The sequence below is a fragment of the Euprymna scolopes genome, chromosome 22, assembly GCF_053919585.1.
Source record: "Euprymna scolopes isolate OS-2025 chromosome 22, ASM5391958v1, whole genome shotgun sequence".
NCBI lineage: Eukaryota > Metazoa > Mollusca > Cephalopoda > Sepiida > Sepiolidae > Euprymna > Euprymna scolopes.
The window spans coordinates 119,293,192-119,314,511 of record NC_136503.1 but is presented as its reverse complement, the minus strand read 5'-3'; the positions used below and the strand labels follow the sequence as shown (position 1 = coordinate 119,314,511).

General features: G+C 34.3%; 1 protein-coding gene across 3 annotated transcripts in view; it reads right to left on the bottom strand.

Annotated features, from left to right (window-relative positions):
- The window catches only part of LOC145243685 (uncharacterized), a 627,487-nt gene that overhangs the window by 199,654 nt on the left and 406,513 nt on the right, over window positions 1-21,320 (bottom strand). The window lies entirely within an intron of this gene.

The following is a 21,320-nucleotide window of genomic DNA, read 5'->3' as shown; positions in this document are numbered from 1 at the left end:
TTTTAAATGTCGCTTTTATTATGATTCAAACAACATAATCTGTGCTCAGTTGGTCACTCATCGGCACAAAGTTTTATCTAATGTCAAAATATAGCATGAAAAACCGTGGAAAAGAATACTTTGAACTAAATTTGACAGACAAATGTAACTGTTATCTCATACTTACGTGTAACAGACAAAAAAAATGCTGTTTAAAGTTTTAGTGAGACAGACAGTCTATCGGCGAAAATATTACTGAAAATTAAGTGTGACAAACTAACAGAAATATTATTTCAAACTTTAGCGTAATTGACTAATAAAATACAATTTAAAACTTAAGGCAGACAAAACAAACAAACAAACAAAAAACAGTTTCAAATGGCAACGAGGTATATCGCCGAAAGAATGTATAAAAAAACTTTAGAGTGACTTAAAAACGAAAACAAACTTTTAAACTTAAGCGTAACCGAACAATAACAATATTGTTCGATTTCTGTGTATATCTAGACATGTGATTTTGAAGGTTGATCCTGCAATGCAACCGAGAAAGGTAGGTGTGGCAGATAATTGAAAATCCTGTTTACAACTAAACAGTGGCAGGTAAATCAAATGAAAGAAATAGTTTAAATACGCTTGAAAGGGAAAATTCAAATCATACAAAGATCAGGTGATTGGAAACTATAAAAAAGCTGATGACTAAAAAATGATTGAAAAATAATTGAAAACAAAAACAAAACAAATCTTGGCTCTTTGTAACTGACGAACAGTCTATTTAAAATGTAATCATGACGATTGAATTCTTATTTGGAACAAATGTTTGGAAACATCTATGAGTTGCGTCCATTTCTTCACTTTGACAACGAAAATCTGATGAATCAGCCCACAAAAAAGTTCTCAAAATAATTCTGCTTTGTCAAAAAGAAAGAGACAAATTTAGAACCGGAATCTGAAAATTTACCGAGATATATTCGCGTCAAGTATTTTGAGTTCTTTCGATTTCTGGTCGCGAACAATGCTTATGGAAAAATAAACAAGATGCAAGAATAAAAAGAAAGAAAACTCAATCTCCAGTAGTTTTCTGCAAAGTTGATTTGAAAACGAAAAAGATATAGTCATCATTTTCCTTTATCCCTCTCATTTTATATATATACAAAAATAAAAAAGCATTGGAAATGCAAAAGGATATAGGGATGGTATGCCAAAAAGTATACAAACAAGATAGCTATGAATGGCTAGGCACATGGAAATAGAATTGCATCCAAAGTATAACCCTATAGCTTTTCTCCAATCTTCATTCCGTGCCATCATTACGGTTGTAAAAAGCTATAGGGCTATACTTTGGATGCAATTTTATTTCCATGTGCCTAGCCATTCATAGCTATCTTGTTTGTATACATTTTGGCATACCATCCCCATATCCTTTTGCATTTCCAATGCTTTTTTATTCTTGTTAATTAGTATTTTAACTTACAGTCTTATTTTTAAACTTACATTCATGATAGTATTGCCTTTTTTAGGAGGCGGCTCATTGCCGCCTCCATTAGTAGCAGGTCGCTTCCTGCTGGGTTTTAGGTCTTTGGGTTTTGGGCCTTAGGAGTTGCCTCTTGGTCCTCTATCGGTTCTATATTACATAGAGAGTGATACCGCCTCTCTGATAAAACAGTTAGAGTATTATAAAGTTCTAAAATGTTCATACCTTCACTATTAAATTTTTCTTGGTTCATTCTTTGGCGTTTTGGCAAAGATTTGGCAGTTTTTGATATTTATATTTATAATAGTTTGTGCATGAGGCAGCTTTTTCCCCCTTGGGATCCCTGTTATACCGTGCTTTTGAGTCAGCACGTGAGGCAGCCTTCTTTTTTCTGGTTCTTTGTTATAAAGAGTACGTGAGGCAGCTTTTTCCCTCGGAATCCCTGTTATACCGTGCTTTTGAGTCAGCACGTGAGGCAGCCTTCTTTTTTCTGGTTCTTTGTTATAAAGAGCACGTGAGGCAGCCTTCTATTTTCTGCTTCTTTGTTATAAAGAGCACGTGAGGCAGCCTTCTTTTTTCTGCTTCTTTGTTATAAAGAGCACGCGAGGCAGCTTTTTTCTCCTCAGAATCCCTGTTATACCGTGCTTTTGAGTCAGCACGTGAGGCAGCCTTCTTTTTTTCTGGTTCTTTGTTATAAAGAGCACGTGAGGCAGTTTTTTCCCCTCGGGATCCCTGTTATACCGTGCTTTTGAGTCAGCACGTGAGGCAGCCTTCTTTGCCTCAGGATTTGCATGATACTTAATTTTTATTATTTCAGCATTTTTCTGATAGTATTCTTTTTGCTCAGATAATACCTTGACTTTGTTTATTTCATAGTCTATATTTCTCTGAGCTTTTTTACTACGTGCTGACTTTGGCATTTTTTATTAAATGTAAACATATAACACTTATGTGTATCTTACTATAATATCACTTATCTTATAGTAAGACAACTCTCGTAGAATTGAGATACTGCCCCGTCATCAATAGTTAAAGTGTGGAACGGTATATACACCAATAGTGTAGTTATCTTTATATGAAGTCCTAATCAGTGACAGTGTGAGGTTACTTGGTTAATTTATTGTAGTTTATTTTAGAAAACTTACTTGTTTTTATTAGTAGATTGTGTATAGTAGCCACAATATCTAGTTATTTTTGTGGCTAGGGCTTGGATTTTGATTCTTTTTGGTCAGCTTCCAGTGAGTTCTTAGAAGATGACTTTCTTGCAGTTTCTTTTGCGGTTAATTTAACTTATTTCCTTTGGCGTTTGGTGAGTTCTTAGAAGAACTGGTCTGATCTACTTTTCTTAGCGAGCGAAGAGATTCAGCTGCATTTAACAATGGTTGCTATAGTGTATTTTTGCGCATGCGTGAGAATTTCAAGTTTCCTCCTTATTTTTCAATAGTTTGACAGTAGTCATGTGTCTTTCTGCCAAGAGCGACAGACGTCAGTGTTAGCCGTGATCGTCTAGAGGTTAGGACCCCACGTTGTGGCCGTGCTAACCTAGGTTCGAATCCTGGTCACAGCATTGACATTTTGTACATATTTTACAGTCCAAAATCTGAAGAATTATTTGTTTTTATAACATTGTTTTTTGACGTCGTACTTGCTGATAGGTTACTCTTATAACACTTTTGATCAACTGAGATAAAGATTTCGTGGTTTCATTAACGCTGGTGGGTTACTGTTTAAAGAAAAAAACCTTAACGTTCACCTCAAATATTCAGCCTCCAAGAAATATAGGCCACTGGCAAACTGGAACGTCTGTGAGCATCCGGTGTATTATTTGGAGCTGTCCCTTTTGAGAGAAGTTCCGTGTTCAAAGTGGTCTGTCTACATTGGGTATATAGTGTTTAAAACTTGTTATTACACGTAATCTTATTTAATTATGGAGTTAGCTAAAAAGCGATGGGTCACTGCACTTCTCCGTGTAAAGAGCAGTCGATTGATGCTTGAACTGTTGTCAGAGACCGTTCGTACACCGAGATACATCGTATCAAAAGAAAGAAGAAAGCAGAAGAAGAAAGAAGAAAGAAGAACAATTGGCCATTTTTGTACCCTTTTTTTGCTCTCTTTATACATTTTAACCGACGTTCTGACAATCGCTGGATTCGTAAGACGCTTCTCTGTAAGAATATGTGCTTTTTGAAACTTATAAGTTTATTTTAGTTGAGATTTGGATAGTTTTGTTTTGTAGACGTATATAGGCGTGTACGGGCCATCCCTATATAGAGAGTGCTACCGCCTCTCTGATATATCTTGTTTTCGATTTACACCCAAATTAAATAGAGATATTATAATAGTAAGTATCAAACTGTCTTTTTAATTTCTCGATCGCTCTCTATCTCTCTCACACTGCGTCTCTCGCATTTTGAGTTTCATAAGCTTTCACTCGCGTATACAGGCCGTGCACTTTCTTCGTGTATTTCTACAAATATTCGCGTATACTATATAAGATTCAATGCTATTTTTATCCGTTGTTTCTCTACTGCTATCGACCTTTGTCTTTTATGTCACATCGATTATTTTATCTATATTAAACCCAAACAAGGCAGATTTCGAGCGTGACATAACTGAGAATCAGGGTCCAGATTCCTAGTCGCATACTAAGTTGAAAGAAGTGCAGCGAAATATTTGTTCGTATTACATTTAAATTTCTGCATATTAGAAAGGTCTGAGAATCAAGGAGAAGAGTGGAAATGGCAAAAGTAATCAGTTCGAGGAACGCTCTATTAGAGTAGAAAACATTCTGTCATTTAACGGCTATCACATGAAGGAGTGCGACTTTCTAATAATTGTTAAAGGTAAGATGCATCTCCTAATAGGATTACATGTATTTATTTATTTTGGATGACATTTACCAACAGACTAAGGGTTATTTTCTAAGGATTCAGCCATTGACTTGGATATATGAGATATCATCATTTACCACTTTTCTCTGACTTTAATCTATCATTTTTCTTCTGTTTTTCATCGACTATAATTATCGTATCTATATTCTAGTTAACAATTTGAAACAAGGCAAGCAATACAAATACTTATACCAATACAGAGAAATATGAATTTGATCAAATAGTTTGTCGAGTCACACTTTTGCATATCTGTTCAAAAGTAATTATTAATTTATTGGAGTGTGATTTAAAATAGAACGATTGTTGTAGAGTATTGTAATTGGTTAGTTAAAAAATTATTTATACAGATACCAATGTGTTGCTCGAGAGTCGGGTCTCAATATCTTCTGTAAGTACGATTATGTCATCTGCCTTATAGTTGGTTTATTCCCTGCTTCTTTTGCTTAAGCTTTTTTAACTCTTTTGTCTAGTAGTCTTCATAAACCAGCTGTTCTGATATTCTTTATAATACAGCTTATTCATGTAGCCTTTTCCCAAACTGCAGGTTTATGACTCTCTCTTCCTTCGTACTGTTCCCTACATATCTATAGTATTGATCTTTTCAAGAGTAAGGAATCTCCTGTTTTTGCAATGCTTACCCTTCGTTCTTTTTGACTGCTTTAAACAAGTGGATTCATGTATTGTCTGGAGCTATTTCAATAAAATAAATAACGTCAATACCCAATTTAGAAAGATCCAGTATTTTCTTCACTCTTACGACAGGAATATGTAGCAAAAAAACCGAAAGGTTGAAAGAATAAGTCAACACCTTAGAATTGGGGTGCACTGGCTCATGAAAATTGGCCTGCCCGCCACGTTGGCATTCATCACTAGGTCCACCTAAGAAGTTAGTCATAGACTTTATTCATTTCCAAAGAGGGAAAGTAAAGACTACTTAAAAATAATACCATAGCACAACAGCTAGAAGGACACCGTTCCTATCAGACTGATATGTAATGTCGAAGCAAATAGCATGTAGCAAGTCTCCATGAATATCTTTTCTATGATGATTAGTTTCGTCATCGATTTCCTATATTGAGGTATAGGATGGTGTTTTTAATGATCATCCCCTGCTTGATTCTGACTAGAATACGTGAGATTTCATGCATCAAATGCCCAGATTTTCACTGTACGAGAGCTGTTAGCGGTTCTATATAAGACTAAATTTAGTAGCTGGTGCGTGCTTTGATTTTGTTGTTATGCAAGATCAACAGTATAATAGCTCATCTGTTCCCAATGCTTTCTATTTAAAACCGACCCACCTATACTCATTAATTTCCACAATATCTATTCAGCTCTCACAAACGGTACCTTAGCAGTCTTGTCCACGGTTCTTATGGCGATAATTGTTCTGGAAAACAAATAATCAATACAAGTATACTTCGATGCTTTTAGAGGGTGGTTTATTTATTGGATTTTCTTGTTCGAATTTCTGTAAACTGACCATTCTGAACAGTAGACCCTCCATTCAGAAAAATCATTCAAACAGAACTCACTCCAGCTAACAACAGGCCCAATTATCCATTCAACAAACCATCTACCCATTCGCCCACATATGTACAATGTACACGTTCTCGTCTAGCCACCAACCTGAAATTTGCTCGGATGTTAGTCTTTATAAACGGTAACACTCGATTCTCAAACATCTGAGCCGACCTACTTGCAACTATTAGTTGAAGGCATTATATAGATTTTTAATGAATTGTACTCGCTTGTTTTTTTTTATTTTTCACGATACTGATCACCGAGAAGATAAAGTTCTGTAGAAGTAGAAAAGAATACCCAAGACAATAATCTCGTTACTGATACGTATAATCAGCTTTAATTATATTCTTATGAAACAAAATGTCTTTTGTGAGCCAAAAGTAGATTATTGTTTTGCCCTAATTTCATTAACCTTATTATCTTAATTGGAAGTTCGTCTTACACAAGGATTGCTGTGCGTTGTGGTCAGTGATCTTTGGTTTTGTGTCAACGTCTTATACGCTTAACTTTAGTATCATGTAGCATCGCTTTTCGCATGGGTAGTATATCAACACTTATCTCATTAGAACTGAATGTCATTTTAATGCAATTTCTCAGATGTGGTATTGCATATGTATCAGCTATGTATGAGATTAGTATGATATCTAACATCACCAATAATAATATTTTTATATATAACATGTGTGTGGCAGTTGGAGCATAAAGCAATGTCGTTGTTAATTAGGAGTTTTTATTATTTTTAATTATTTAACATTTTCAAACAGAAATGACTGAAGTAAAGAAAGAATTTTTCTTTCTTTTAGCCTAGTCATTCTCGATGAATAACACAGGGAATTTGACATATATTTAATCATAAATATGATATAAACTTATAAACAAAACAATGGCATCGTTTTATGCTTAAATCGCCATCAACGAAATATTAAAAAACACATCTTTAGGAGCATACGTAATTGTGAGTGCTGAGTAATAATTAGTTTACGTAACAGTCTTCCGGGGATTCAATCTTCAATCTTCAGTGCGATTGTTATTAAAATACAATTACAAATTATGTAAAACTTTTACCATATCATGGCTGACAGAACGAGAACAATCGGTCCTTGTAAAATCTAAAAAAAATATTCCGTTCAAAATTCCGCACGGATCCTCGATTTTAAGAGAAAAATTCACGAGTTCGACAAGAAACGCCTGAAAGAGGTCGGAGGTAAACTTCGCGGAAATATTGCGAGGATAACATTGAGTTGTTCTCTGTTCCATCTGCATCACTCGTGGCAGTGTTAATGCGATACTAATATTATACTTCTATTACAAATATGGTTTGTGTGGTTGAATTCTAGAATTTGTTGATACAGAAAAAAGGAAACGATAAGCGTTTCGAACTATTGAGATAATCTTTATTACTGTCCTCCTCTTGCAAGTCATTCTCACAATGTTTCGGGAATCTCTACGAAATTTTAGAAGCTTGGGTTTAACTTTCTCTCTTTCTGTCAGTTATAATTTTGTAGAATTTGGAAATATTTCATATTTGTATTCTTAGTATCGCCCGCACTGAAAACTGAATCTTGCCCCAGAATGTCCTTTAACTGATTATACTTTGCATTATATATTACTCCTAATTATTATATAATGTAGCGTATTACTATGCATACATACATACACACATCCATGTATATATATATATATATATATATATATATATATATATATATATATATATATATATGGTATTCTAACGACCAAAATTCTGTTGAAATTCTACAGAATGAGAAATATATTTAATAAACAAATGTGTTTTCATAAAGCTTACATTTTTCTGGCTAGCACAGAAAAAATAGTGCTTAGGACAGACAAACTAATAACACGTAGCAAATATGTTTATTAACATTTCTATGAAAACACATTGTATTTTTAATATACAACTTGCCCGAATAAGATAACTTAATAAGTACTAATAAATACGCAGAATGTAATACTTTGCTACAAAGTTCAATACAAATAATAAAATCACATTGTTTAATTCGATCCTTCAGTCCAGCATCTCTTGGAAGACAATATTTTTCTTTTTTAATTTTACAGTTTTTTTAATGTTCTCGTTCGTACACAACACCTCGCCGTCTTTTTTCTCCAGTGAAGAACAGCTGTACTTCGGTATTACTGCGAATTCCTTGTTTACACCCTATAAACCATAATCACATATTCGTCTAATTGTATTAGAAAACAAGGTGATATCAAAAGGATAGCACTCTCATTTCTTGTCCAGATTTATCAGATTAGCCTTTTTGAAGCCAAAGTTCGCGAATGTACACTTTTTCAATTGCATTTCTTTTTTTCAAAGCATAACGAAGGACTAACTATAGAAAAACATGCAGACTATTATATAGATTAATGGCTGTCATATTGTATTAAATTTTATTCTCGTGTTATTTATGAGTTTCATGCAACTCAATATATGTAACTCAATATATGTAACTCAATATATGTAACTCAATATATGTAACTCAAAGTATGTAACTCAATATATGTAACTCAATATATGTAACTCAAAGTATGTAACTCAATATATGTAACTCGATATATGTAACTCAATATATGTAACTCAATATATGTAACTCAAAGTATGTAACTCAATATATGTAACTCAAAGTATGTAACTCAATATATGTAACTCGATATATGTAACTCAATATATGTAACTCAATATATGTAACTCAATATATGTAACTCGATATATGTAACTCAATATATGTAACTCAATATATGTAACTCAATATATGTGATGCTTGATTTTACTCTCCACCAATTTGCTCGGACATATTTTTTTCACATAATACAAATGATCAATCATTATCTAAAACAAGTTCTCAAATATAATGATCGTTGTCTTCACCATTTTCTTCATCTATCATTACATATAGATACATTTTCTCTATTAGTTTATCTTGGTGAACAACAATCCCTAAAATATATATCTATTCACAATTGTGTCCTATACCCTCTTCACAAACAGATGATTTCACTTCCAAATATTTGTATATCATAGAAATAAAATACATATAGAGAAACCTACCCCTATGTGTGTATATTTCTGTAGCAAGATTATTTCTGAATGGAAGTGATTATTAAGTATACGCCAACCATTTACGCAGAGGAGCAGGTACTGGTCTTCGTTTTGCCTTTAGCCTTAAATCTTGCGGAGTTCACATTAATGCAACACACTAATATCCTTAAACAAAAAAGGAAAATACATTGATTATGGAAATATCATGAGATCTTTTGTTTGTACGATGTCTATTGTCTTTATACAGCTGAGATTTAAAATTATATCTTTGTAGCTGTTTCTGATATGTTGATTTATTTGAAAGTGTAATATTATTAAAAAAAAAAAACGGATTGACAGAATACGTACGGAATATTTCATTCCGACGTGTTATCGACGGTGCTAAATAGTCAACTCCTCACAGAGTCGTTCTTTTTAACGCAGCTAATTAATTCATATGCAAATTAAACTATATCACTCTCCCCCCCCCCGATCCTTAAAGATCATTTCACATTCATGCCCAGATTGATACGTACATCTCTACACCGCCAGACAGTTAGCTATCCATACAGGACAAGACACAGCTAACTCTCCTTATACGACTAGATAAAGCTAACTCTCTGCACAATGTTGGGTACAGGCAGCCATCCATGCACGGCTATACACAGCGATCCCTACGTACATAGCTAGATCAAATTAGTCCTCCGTATATTATATTGTCGAGTATGTTCAGTATGACATTACAGCGCTAGAATATGTTAGGCTGTGAGGTGTTATAACGTCTCTCTCCCTCTCTGTCTCTCCCTCCCTCCCTCTCCATATATATGTTTTATTTTTTTATTGCCGTTTTATCTGTTTGGTTACATATGTTTCGGATGTTGGACCGTGTTTACGATCTAACAGCCTCGTCAGACCTTACAGAAATGGTTGGTTAGTATTAGGAAGAATTGTTTTTAGAAGGAATACGAGAGAAAAAAAGAAAAAGAGGGAAAGAAAAAGGAGGGGATTTGGGGGTAGGATATAATAGGGGAGAAAGGCGGGTAATGACAATATTTCAGTTTTTAAGGTTAAAATATATTAGGTTGTATTGTGTGTGGGGGTAGCAGATTGGGGTAGGCTTGGGTGGAGATATGTGGATATAGAGAGGGGGATGTGGAGAGAGGATGGTAAAGAGAAAAGAGAGGGGGTAATGAGAGGAGGGGGAAATAGAGGAGTTTCAATTTTGGGGTTTTAAAATTTGGACTACTTTTTTCCTTGTTCGATAAGGTATATTAATTAAATGATAGGGAGAGAGAGAGAGAGAGAGAGAGAGAGAGAGAGAGAGGAAAGATATAGATGGGAGGAAAGGGAGAGAGAGAGAGGGAAAGGGTTCGTGTAACTGTCATGTTTGGCAGTTACAATGTTTCATTTACGGTTTTCGTGGTCGCTGTTCATTTCATAGTGGGTTGTTTTTAAGCAGTTAAGAGTTAATACAGACGTTGCCGCACGCATAAAAACACATAATACATATACATACATATTACACATCAATATGTAGACATATAGGCACACACATATAAAAACAATGCCCATGCAGACGTATACACACATACACGCAACTCTCGTACACATATATTTACTCGCATATATATACAGATATATATATATATATATATATATATACATGCTCACACATATATAAATATATACATACACACGCCCATCCATATATATATCCATATATATATATATATATATATATATATATATATATATATATATATATACGTGGATATACAGATGCCCAGTAAGAAGTAGATGCACGCATACACATATACATCATATACATACAAGTGCATACACACGCATGGGGTTATGCACACGTATACACAATTACATAAAAATACATATTTATAAAATATAAATATACAGACCTATATAGGCACATATATATACACATATACACAAATATATACATACATATATATATATATATATATATATATATATATATATATATACACACATACGCATACCGGCATGTATACATCTATACCAAGTAAATAAAGTAAAGTTAGGATAAATACATAATAATAATAATAATAAATAAATAAATAAATAGGTGAGTACATGGTTTAATTTAGCTAAGTTAGTTAATACTGCGGGGTTTATATAATATATATAAGCATATTCCTTCTAAAAACAATTCTTCCTAATACTAACCAACAATTTCTGCAAGGTCTGACGAGGCTGTTAGATTGTAAACACGGTCCAACATCCGAAACATATGTAACCAAACAGATAAAACGGGAATAAAAAATAAAACACATATTTGCTCTGCAATAATATTGAGCACTCTCTTCAGGTTTTTACGAATTTTCAGTTTTACCATATATATATATATAGTATTTATATATATACACATATACATATATATTTATATATATATATATATACATATATATATATATATATAGTCGTAATATTTACGATAGCTTTTATTTCATTAATATGTTTTCTTTGTTGGAAGATTGAATGTTAATATAGTCTACTCCCCTTGCAGTCAAACAAAAAGCCTAGACTTCTCCCTTTTGGACGCAGTTAACTCTCTTTGTTTCTGTAACTAAGTCGTTAATATATATATATATATATATATATATATATATATATATATGCATATGTATATATATGTATATGTATATATGTATATGTATATATATATGTATATGTATATATATGTGTATATATATGCATATGTATATATATATGTATATTAATATGTATATATATGTATATGTATGCATATGTCTATGTATATATATATGTATATGTATATGCATATATGTATATGTATATATATGTATATATATATATGTATGGTTATATATATATATCCATGTATGTATATATCTTGCATAGGGAACATGTAATACAATTGTGATGAGGGAGAGAAGACATTTATACCATTTCTGGAATGTTTCTTCTTAACACATATATTAGAGAGGAGAGAGGGGCTGATCAGTTCTTATAACACATATATTAGAGAGGAGAGAGGGGTGATCAGTTCTTATAACACATATATTAGAGAGGAGAGAGGGGTGATCAGTTATTATAACACAGCAGGGAAGAATCATTGTTTATGATAGAGAGAGGCACATTACTTAGGATGAATTATACAAAGTTCATTAAATATGAATACACATTACCTTTTATTGTAGAACGACGACATGACACAGTTTTACAAAAACATTATGATCTTTATTATCAGATCAATGTCCTTTTACACGATTAAAAGTTCTTCCTTCGCTTCTAAAGGGGCCCTCCTCTGCGTCATGTCAGCTCTGTCCGGCTGACTGTGCTGACTTCGATCCTGACTCGACTGCCTCCTGTCTCCAACTCCCGATCTGACTAAAACTAGCTCCTATATTGAGAAATCCCCTTTCTGCTATGATGTCATATGTATGGCTCTACACGTGATCGTCTCGCGTTGCTTAAACATGCGTGGCTCGGCATATGTTCTCAACACACTCCTGCAGACAAAGAATTCTCACTAACCTATTTTTCAACCTAACTTATTTTTCAATATGTTTTTAAATTGCTATTGTTCGTTCTTTTCTAGCTGACCTTATTTTAATTCAGTTTTCATAAAAAGAATTGAACAATTAAATTCCTTTTACAAACAAACATATCTAAACTATTTTATGTGAAACTGAACAATGCGAAATTCCATTTCTGAATCTTGCTTACGAGGTTCGAATCTCGGTCTATCCTAATCTCATTTCTACTTATCTAATGTTCTTCTTACTTACAAGAAAAAGGGTCCCCTTTTCTTGTAACATGTGAATGTATGTATATATACGTATGTATTTATATATATGTATATATATATGTATATATATACGTATTTATATGTATTTATTTATATATATATGCATACGCATGATGTTTATGTATATGTATGTATATATATGTATGTATGTGTGTATCCATATGTAAGCATATGTGCATATGTATGTATCTAAAATGAGATTCAAGTATTGTTTTAGGTCCATCTTAAAAATGTGAGATGGATGAGAACACCTGGGGGAGACTTGCTTTGGGTCGTGGAGAGTGGAGAAGGGCCTTGTAGGGAGGTGTATGCAAGTTTAAGGCTGATGGAACCCAGTATGAACGACTGAAGCGTGATAATCAGAAAGAGGAAGTGCAAGAAGTACTTGATGGGCTTGTCTGGAGTGTGAGGTGTGCGGGAGATTATGTCTGAGCAGAGCTGGACTGATGAGCCATCAGATTACTCATCAGCACAATGGGCCACAAAACATTCTTGTGTTCCCAGATCTTACTTGTGTAAAATGTGGACGGACGTGCAAAACAGCAGGCGGTTTGAAATGGTATTTGAATGTTAATAAAAGTGACCATCAAGAACGTGCTAATAGTGGCGCTCATGTCTGCACAACGTGTGACAAAGAAAACTAGAGTTTGGCAAGGCTTAAAAGCCACCTTTGTGCGGCCTTCACTGGTTCGTCTTCATGTTTATATATATATATATATATATATATATATATATATATATATATATATATTCTACATCAAGTAATGGCAATATTTGAAAACGAATTTGCTGCCATCATATGTATATGTATAAATGCATGTATGCATATGTATATATATATGTATGCATATGTATATATATGTATGCATATATTTATGTATGTATGCATATGTATATATATGTATGTGTATATATGTATGTATATGTATATATGTATATATGCATACGTATGTATACATATATGTATATGCATATATATGTATGCATATATACGTATACATATATTAAATATATATAATATTTTGATTGCAGAAATTCCGCTATGGACCAAAGTATTATAGGTTTGCAACAACAGATGCCACATACAAATTCAATATATCTACACTGATAGTCACTATCTTAAGTAGCTTACGATCACAATTTCTGCCACATTCACTCGTAATAATAAAGTGCTACATTACATACGATGAGCAAAATACTTATAATCGCTTACAGAGGAGGAATTCCTATTTTTGACTCTCAATATTTAGTGCTCTCACCGCTACCAGTTGTCACCGGGTCCAATTCAACATTTTTCAATTATATTGTGATTACACCCTTAGTAACTGGCTAAGGTACATAGACATAACATTTTTCGACTTCCAGTTCTTAAAACATAGCGGCTCTCTCGCAATGTTCCGCTCTTTCTGATTGGCCGAGGCCCGCAATTCAGAATAAAACTAATTCCTAAATAAACGAAAACTTTTAGAAGTTTACATAAATGGCGTCGCTCTCCCCATAAGATACCAGCGCTAAAAATGGAATACATTTACTATTCTGGTTAACGGTAAGAATTTTGCACTGAATGCCTTCGCTACAGTTTTAAATGAACGGTAAATGCATACGGAAACACTTATTTGTTGTATACTTGTGTTTTCACCAATTTTGGATTCTGGGGAATATTTGTTTTAATTCTTTTGTCTGGATTGATTTTGGATTTTGCGCACACGTTAATTTTTTGTGTTTAAGGGGTAAATTTTTACATTAGTCTATCTTCACTATTTTCTTTAGAACTATCGACTTTTTGGGTTATCGACTTTTCTTATTAAGAAAATCTCATTCAAATATTGCGGACACAAGTACATATAGAGATATGAAAATATGTATTATGCACTGTAATTCACTGGCTTTCAAGGTTGCTTGCTCGCTCGATAAAACTACTACTTCTCTCCTACGGACACTTTCATCCCATTTTTTTTTGCTGACAACGATTATCACGGTTATTATTTCCCACACAAAAATTGGGCTTGTCTACTGGTTTGAAAGATTAGGGGGTTTTTCACAGAAAAGTATAGATTTGCCATAGATTTTTTTAAAAACTTTGGATGAATAATTAAGTAATGTATGTTTCTTTTTAATGTTTTTATCATTTTAAAATTCTGTCCTGTATTAATGCTCTATTAATAATATTGTGAATCCATCTCTCCAAGAAGACTACTATTATATATATATATATATATATATATATATATATATATATATATATATATATATATACTAACGGCGACGCTCAGAACGGCTTTGCCCGGTTGTAAAATACGCTTAAGTATGATATTTTAATTCGTCTAGATTTCGTATATATTATTATACAGTTTTGATTTCAAAAGTAAAAAAGAAACTATTTGCGTACTATGTGCTTGAATTGGAACAGAAAACCAAACTGTAGCATAAAAGGCTCGTGACGTTACCACTGTACCAACGTGACACGCATATGAACTGATTAAAAATTAAAATAAACTAAGATGAATTAACTGAACGTATATTTTTTCAATTTTGACCCCTTTTTAACACCTTAAAACTATTTAAGCGGCTAAATACCCACAAAAGAATGGTCTAGCAAAAATACAATAATTCGTGGCCTCTAGCGCCGCTTTGAAACTTTTAGTTTCGAAGGAGATAGTTTTAAAATATGGAGGCAGACATATAGCTTTATATATATATATATATACATATATATTTATAAATGTGAGCGCATACGTATATCTATATATGTCTAAATATTTTCACGTGCATCCATGCTTATTCTCGCTTATCTAACGTAAGTTTCTATATATGTTAGTATGTTACTGTTTATATAATTACATTTCTGTATCTATTTTTGCGGTGGTTCTATGCAAACGGATGTGTCCAGTTGACCATTCCCGATTACATTTCTTCGCATTGTTATGAACCAGCCATGAAGAAAATTACAGATATTTTTAATTTGTACGAAAATCGCTCTAGGGGGAAAAACGTCCACTTGTGAGAATCTTATTATTGGAATGGCATAAATATTTAACAATGCGGAAAAATTCGTTGAAGCGTGTTAGATTTGGAATAGTGTCCAGAAAAAGAATTATTCAAAATCCGGCCTGGCTGAAAGGTTCATTTTTCTTTAAAATATCAATAGTTTTTATCGTATTTTTCACTAACAAATAAATGAACAACGACTATCAATTAATTGTTGGTTAAAGTGCACAAATTCAATTGTTAACCTTTAAACTAAAAGCAAACAAAACGAATAACGCATTTAGTTATAAAAAAATCGCCCCAAACAAGACATAGGGCACTTTATGTATGGATCTAGCAAAACAGAAATATGATTATTGCAAATACAATTTCCAAAAGAGAAACACAATTGGTAGAAAGAACCCAGTCAATTGAAAAAGCAGTTTTTGAAAAGAAGCTACTGGGATAGACAGCTGTATTACAATAATATATCGAAATGGCTAAATGATTGAGACCATTAGGCAAACAAGTCAAACTAGCTGGAACAAAGGAAATAAAGAATAGATCAGACAACTGTGACACCACATGCCATAATTGTATATATATATATATATATATATATATATATATATATATATATATATATATATATCGCTTGAGGCAAGCAACATCACGGCTGTATAGAAGAGAACAAGAAGTGAGGCTAATCAAATTACAGATATATTTCTGCACCGTATCAAGCACTCTCAAAGTAGGCACAACTCACGGGCTGAAATATGATAGAATTACTCAATACAGGGTTTGATAGTTAAGAAGTACTCAAAAATATTATTGGAAAATTTGGACTACTTGTCTCATGTTGGCTGCTATTGACTCAACATACAATGCAAGACGGAAGAAGAGCAATAACCGTTGATTAAATAAATGATTGTTTTCGATATTCCACACTGATTCCGGAGTTCAACAGAAATATTCTCGAGATCGACAATATACAAATGCTTAAGGTCGAAAGTTATACCGACACTAATGATGTGGGAACAACATCTAAAATTAGAACATCGATCAAAATACTTCGAAAAATAAAAATTAAATCTCACAAATTCTGAATCAAAATAAAATGCACATATGACTTGTTAGATGATTTTCAACACTAAACATCTGTTTAAGGGACGAGGCGGCTACACCAGTCCTGCGCAGCATAGCTCTACCTGGCGGCAAATTTGCCAGGGTGTCCGCGTACGCTGATGATGTCATGGTGTTCGTTGCACGACGTATCCATATTAAAGCGGTGATCGAGGCGGTCGCTGAGTATGAAGAAGTCACGGGGGCCGAACTCAATTGCAACAAATCTCTTGGCTTGCGGTTGGCGGCTTGGTTGGGCTCGAATGCCCTTCCAGGTGCGTTCGGCTGGACGGATGCCCGGGTAAAGATTCTCGGTATGTGGCTTGGGCCTGGACTCCAGCTGGACAAAAATTGGTCGGAGATACAGACAAAGGTCGAATCGCTGGTTGGGGCTTGGATTCGCAGGAGATTGTCCTTGAAAGGTCGTGCGGAGGCATGCGCAACTGACGTCTTTCCGCTGATCCTTCACCGCTTGTCAGTACTTCCCCTACCTGCGGACCGCTGTAAGGCTTTAGAGCAACTCCTTTTCAAACTTCTTTGGAAAGAGGGAAAGCCGTATGTCCGTAAACAGATCTGTACGCAAACACTTAGCGAGGTAGGCTTGGGGAGGTCTGACCTATTAAGCCACAAGCACGCAGAAAGGGAGGCGTTCCTGAGTCGGACATTGCTTGAAAAATTACACTGGGTACAAGTTGTGGAACAAGCTTTCCCACAGCTCATATCCGCCCCTGCCGCTGAAGGTAGCAGAAGACTGGTGGGGGAATTGCAGTTCCTCTCCGAATGCCGAGCCGCCCTTAGGGCATTGCCGGGTTTCAGTGACCTTGCACGGCTTTGGAGGACACTCTGTCGGGATTTAGTGGTGGGGACCGCAAAGGATCCGCTGGTTGAGCGGCTGCAGATGTCGAGGGAGGAGATCCTCTCTCAGTGGAATTGGACGCCAGCCAGAAGCTATTTAAATAACTCTGAATTTTCATTGACACGGAGGCTTGTCCGGAATGCGCTGGCACTTTTCGGCGTGCTAGCCAGGGAATGCAAGAGGGATGAATACGTTCCCTTTTTCTCCCGCTTCGAGGATAACGAGGATAAAACAAGGGAGCATGCCTTTTTTCTTTGCAGAGGAGTTCGGAGGCTCTGGGAGTACGTCGGCTGGTGCCACTTGATTTGGCGTACATCGTCGACAACATGGATCCGCCATTTACTGGGGAGAAACGGTTAGTGTGTCTCGCGATCCTAGCTGTAGGTAGGCTAGTGACGTGGTTACACATCTTAACATTGTCTATAGGGTTGAATCTATTTCTGATCGGGATCTGGTCGCTTAAAGTAAAGATCAGATGTGATTGGAACCGATTTGATAGGAGATTGGTGCACAACACTAGTTTGTGCATCCGACGAGGCGCTAGGTTTAAGTTTGTTTTCCCGCCCTAGTGATATTGGTGGGGCGGTGCTAAGGTTCTACGGAACTCAGCCCCGAACAAAGTTTATTACAGTAGGGTTAGTTAGGTTTTAACCACTTCGAGTGGAAAATACTTTATAAGGTGGGCAAGTATGATAGTTGATCCTGTCCCTTTGTTTTGTCCCCGATCTGATTCCCCAATACGTACATTTATCTTGGAAGACGCCGCCTATTCCCTATGTTACCCATCTCCATCTTATTTGATTTTTTAAACATCGCCCTAGCGTATGTGACGGCTTTATTTACAGGATCTGGAAAACAATTATATACAATTCAACAAAACAAAAAATATATATACACACAAAAAGGTATATATATATATATATATATATATATATATATATATATTTATAAAATTTTGTAAATAAGGGATGAGATGATGGGGAGAGGGCAAGCTAAAATCCCCCCAAAAAGAAAACAACTAAACAAAATGCCTATGGTGACGTGTTAGAAAGTTAGTTTGCTTTCTCGATTTGAAGTTATTTTTAAATTGACGTGAACACTAAGATACTTCAATTAAAAGTCAAATGTGAACAGGTAAAATTATAGAGGAATGAAATATCTGACCCAATATATAGTAATAAGTTAAAAAAATGACTCGTGCAACACCACCGATAATCGAAACAAAAACCTTTAGCTTATTTTTATCTCTGCAATTAATGTCTGAACTATGAAGGCATATTTGCTGCAAGGCCAATTTCTAGACTTGCAGCAAATATGTCTTCACAGCTCAGGCATTAAAGGCAGAGGACATAATAAGCTGAAGTCAACGCTAAAACACGAGCTAAAGAAAATAAGCTAAATGTAAAACATGAACAAATGGCTACTACGTTATGCATGCATATTCGTAATGCCTTCGTTCGACTTTCACCTGGCATTTTTTTTTAATTTTTACACTGTCGTACCGATTTCCCAGGGCTAAAATCAAATATAAAGTTTCAAATGAGTTCAAATACTTTATATATGAAGTTTTATGTCTGTAAGCCAAAAACTGTAGGAAAAGTTTCGTAGGAAGAAATTTTTAAGCAACAAGCCAAAACTATTATGGTTCACCGACAGATTTTAGCTATTTTTCTCCATTTATACCCTGGAATTGTCAGGGGAAACCAGCCAAAACGACATCGTTTCATGACAAAGGATGCGTTAATTTTAATTTGGTACAATTCTAAACCCCTACTTAGACACAATTATGAATTTTTTGAAAAAAATAAAAATTAGCCCCCCAAAAAACACCCTGAAGCTCAAGCCCCACAATTTTCCCAGGGTAAAATATTACGTTTCCAGATGTATATTCATATTGTCTTTTATATATATGGTGTTGCTTTTGGGTAATTTTCAGCAAAATCCAAGGGTCGGAAAAAGATTAAGTGTGGGAACAACTATGAAGATGAGAATGATAGTCCAAACAATCAAAATTAATACCGATCCTCATATCAAAAAAGTAATAAAAATGATAACTTAAAAAGAGTAAGTTATAACAGGTGTGGCACTTATGTATGACATTGGTTGGCATAATATGTTGCCAGACTATGATTATTTTTTAATGCCAAATGTTAAAAAAAGGCCAAATTCAAAAAAGAAGTCATACTTTTTGCGTAAACAGGGAGTTATATCATTTGAGCGAATGAAATATTGAATTTCACGTAAAACAAATAATACCTACGTAAGTTTCATGACGAAAATACTAACATATCCAAAAATTACGAAAAACGAGGAGATAGAAAATTATTATTAATAACAAAGAAATTTGTGAAATTGGTGTTTACGAGTCAAATGCGACAAAAATAACATGCAATTTTGCATTAAACGAATGAAAACGTAAGGTTAATATTTAGAAGCCTATTATTTAACATGGGGAGAGGAAAGTGTTTTCTAACTATTCTGTACTTTTACCTAACAATTTAATAAAAATGATATCGTAAAACTTGAATTTAACTTGTAAATACTATTTAACAAATAACACGGGTCGTAAAATACGAAAGCACCTAATAACATTTATTTTATCAAAATAAAATTGCAAAAAGATTTATTGTATCAAATATTAGATACTAGCTGGGGTATCCGGCGTTACCTGGGTGTTTGTAGGTGTGTGTGTGTTAAAATAACAGTTTTAGCAGGAAGGTGGGATTGAACCCCGAAGCCTTGATGCGAAGGTAGAAACGAAAGGGGGAAAAACCAACCACCTAACCATCTCGACCACTAGGGCAGATAAATTGGGAAGTTTGTTAAATTAAGGGTTAAAACGTCCAAGATGTTTGATTTGCAGGTAGCCGCTTTTATGATGACGTGGTAGTTTTTTTTTATTTACTCCGGGGCAGTGTTTTTGGCATTGTTTGCACTTTTGCCTTCCCCCATATGATGGGGTGGAAAACAGCTCCCGATTTAAAGTGGATCAAAGCTGCTTTCTTTTTGACGTTCTCTGCGACCCGGCCGCGAATGATGCGTAGATTCGAATCAGTTTTGCTTTTATGAGACGGAAAAGCTGAATCCATAATTTCAACGTTTCAAATACTGAATGAAATGTAGGAGTTTACTACTTTATGAAATGATATAGCCAATATATGATGTGAGTTGTGTAAGTGGTCAATTTTTTGGGGGGAAAATGACATTAATGTGGATGTATCCACTACCCGCGTCCTGGCAAAGAAAAGAAAAGAAAAGAAACTCTATTTATGGTATTTATTGCAAGAACTGTGCAATACAAATAAAAGAAAGGGTAGGGTTGGGGGAATGAAGGTATATCTTCGAAGTATACCTCTCTCTTAAAAATAAACATTCGTTTATTTTATAAAGGTTAAAAAATCGCGTTGTTATTTGGCTTTAAAGCGTTTAATGTAACACGTCTCTTATTTGATTTTCAAATTTCTCTCAACGCCTTTAATGGATAAACCTACCCAGACTTTCAAATCACGCGCGACCAAGCGTAATTATCCGGCTACAGTAAAACCACAGGTAACATCAAGTGGACTTAACTTAAAATTCTCCCATTAACGACGAGGAATAAGAGGAATATATATATATATATATATATATATATATATATATATATATATATATATATATATATA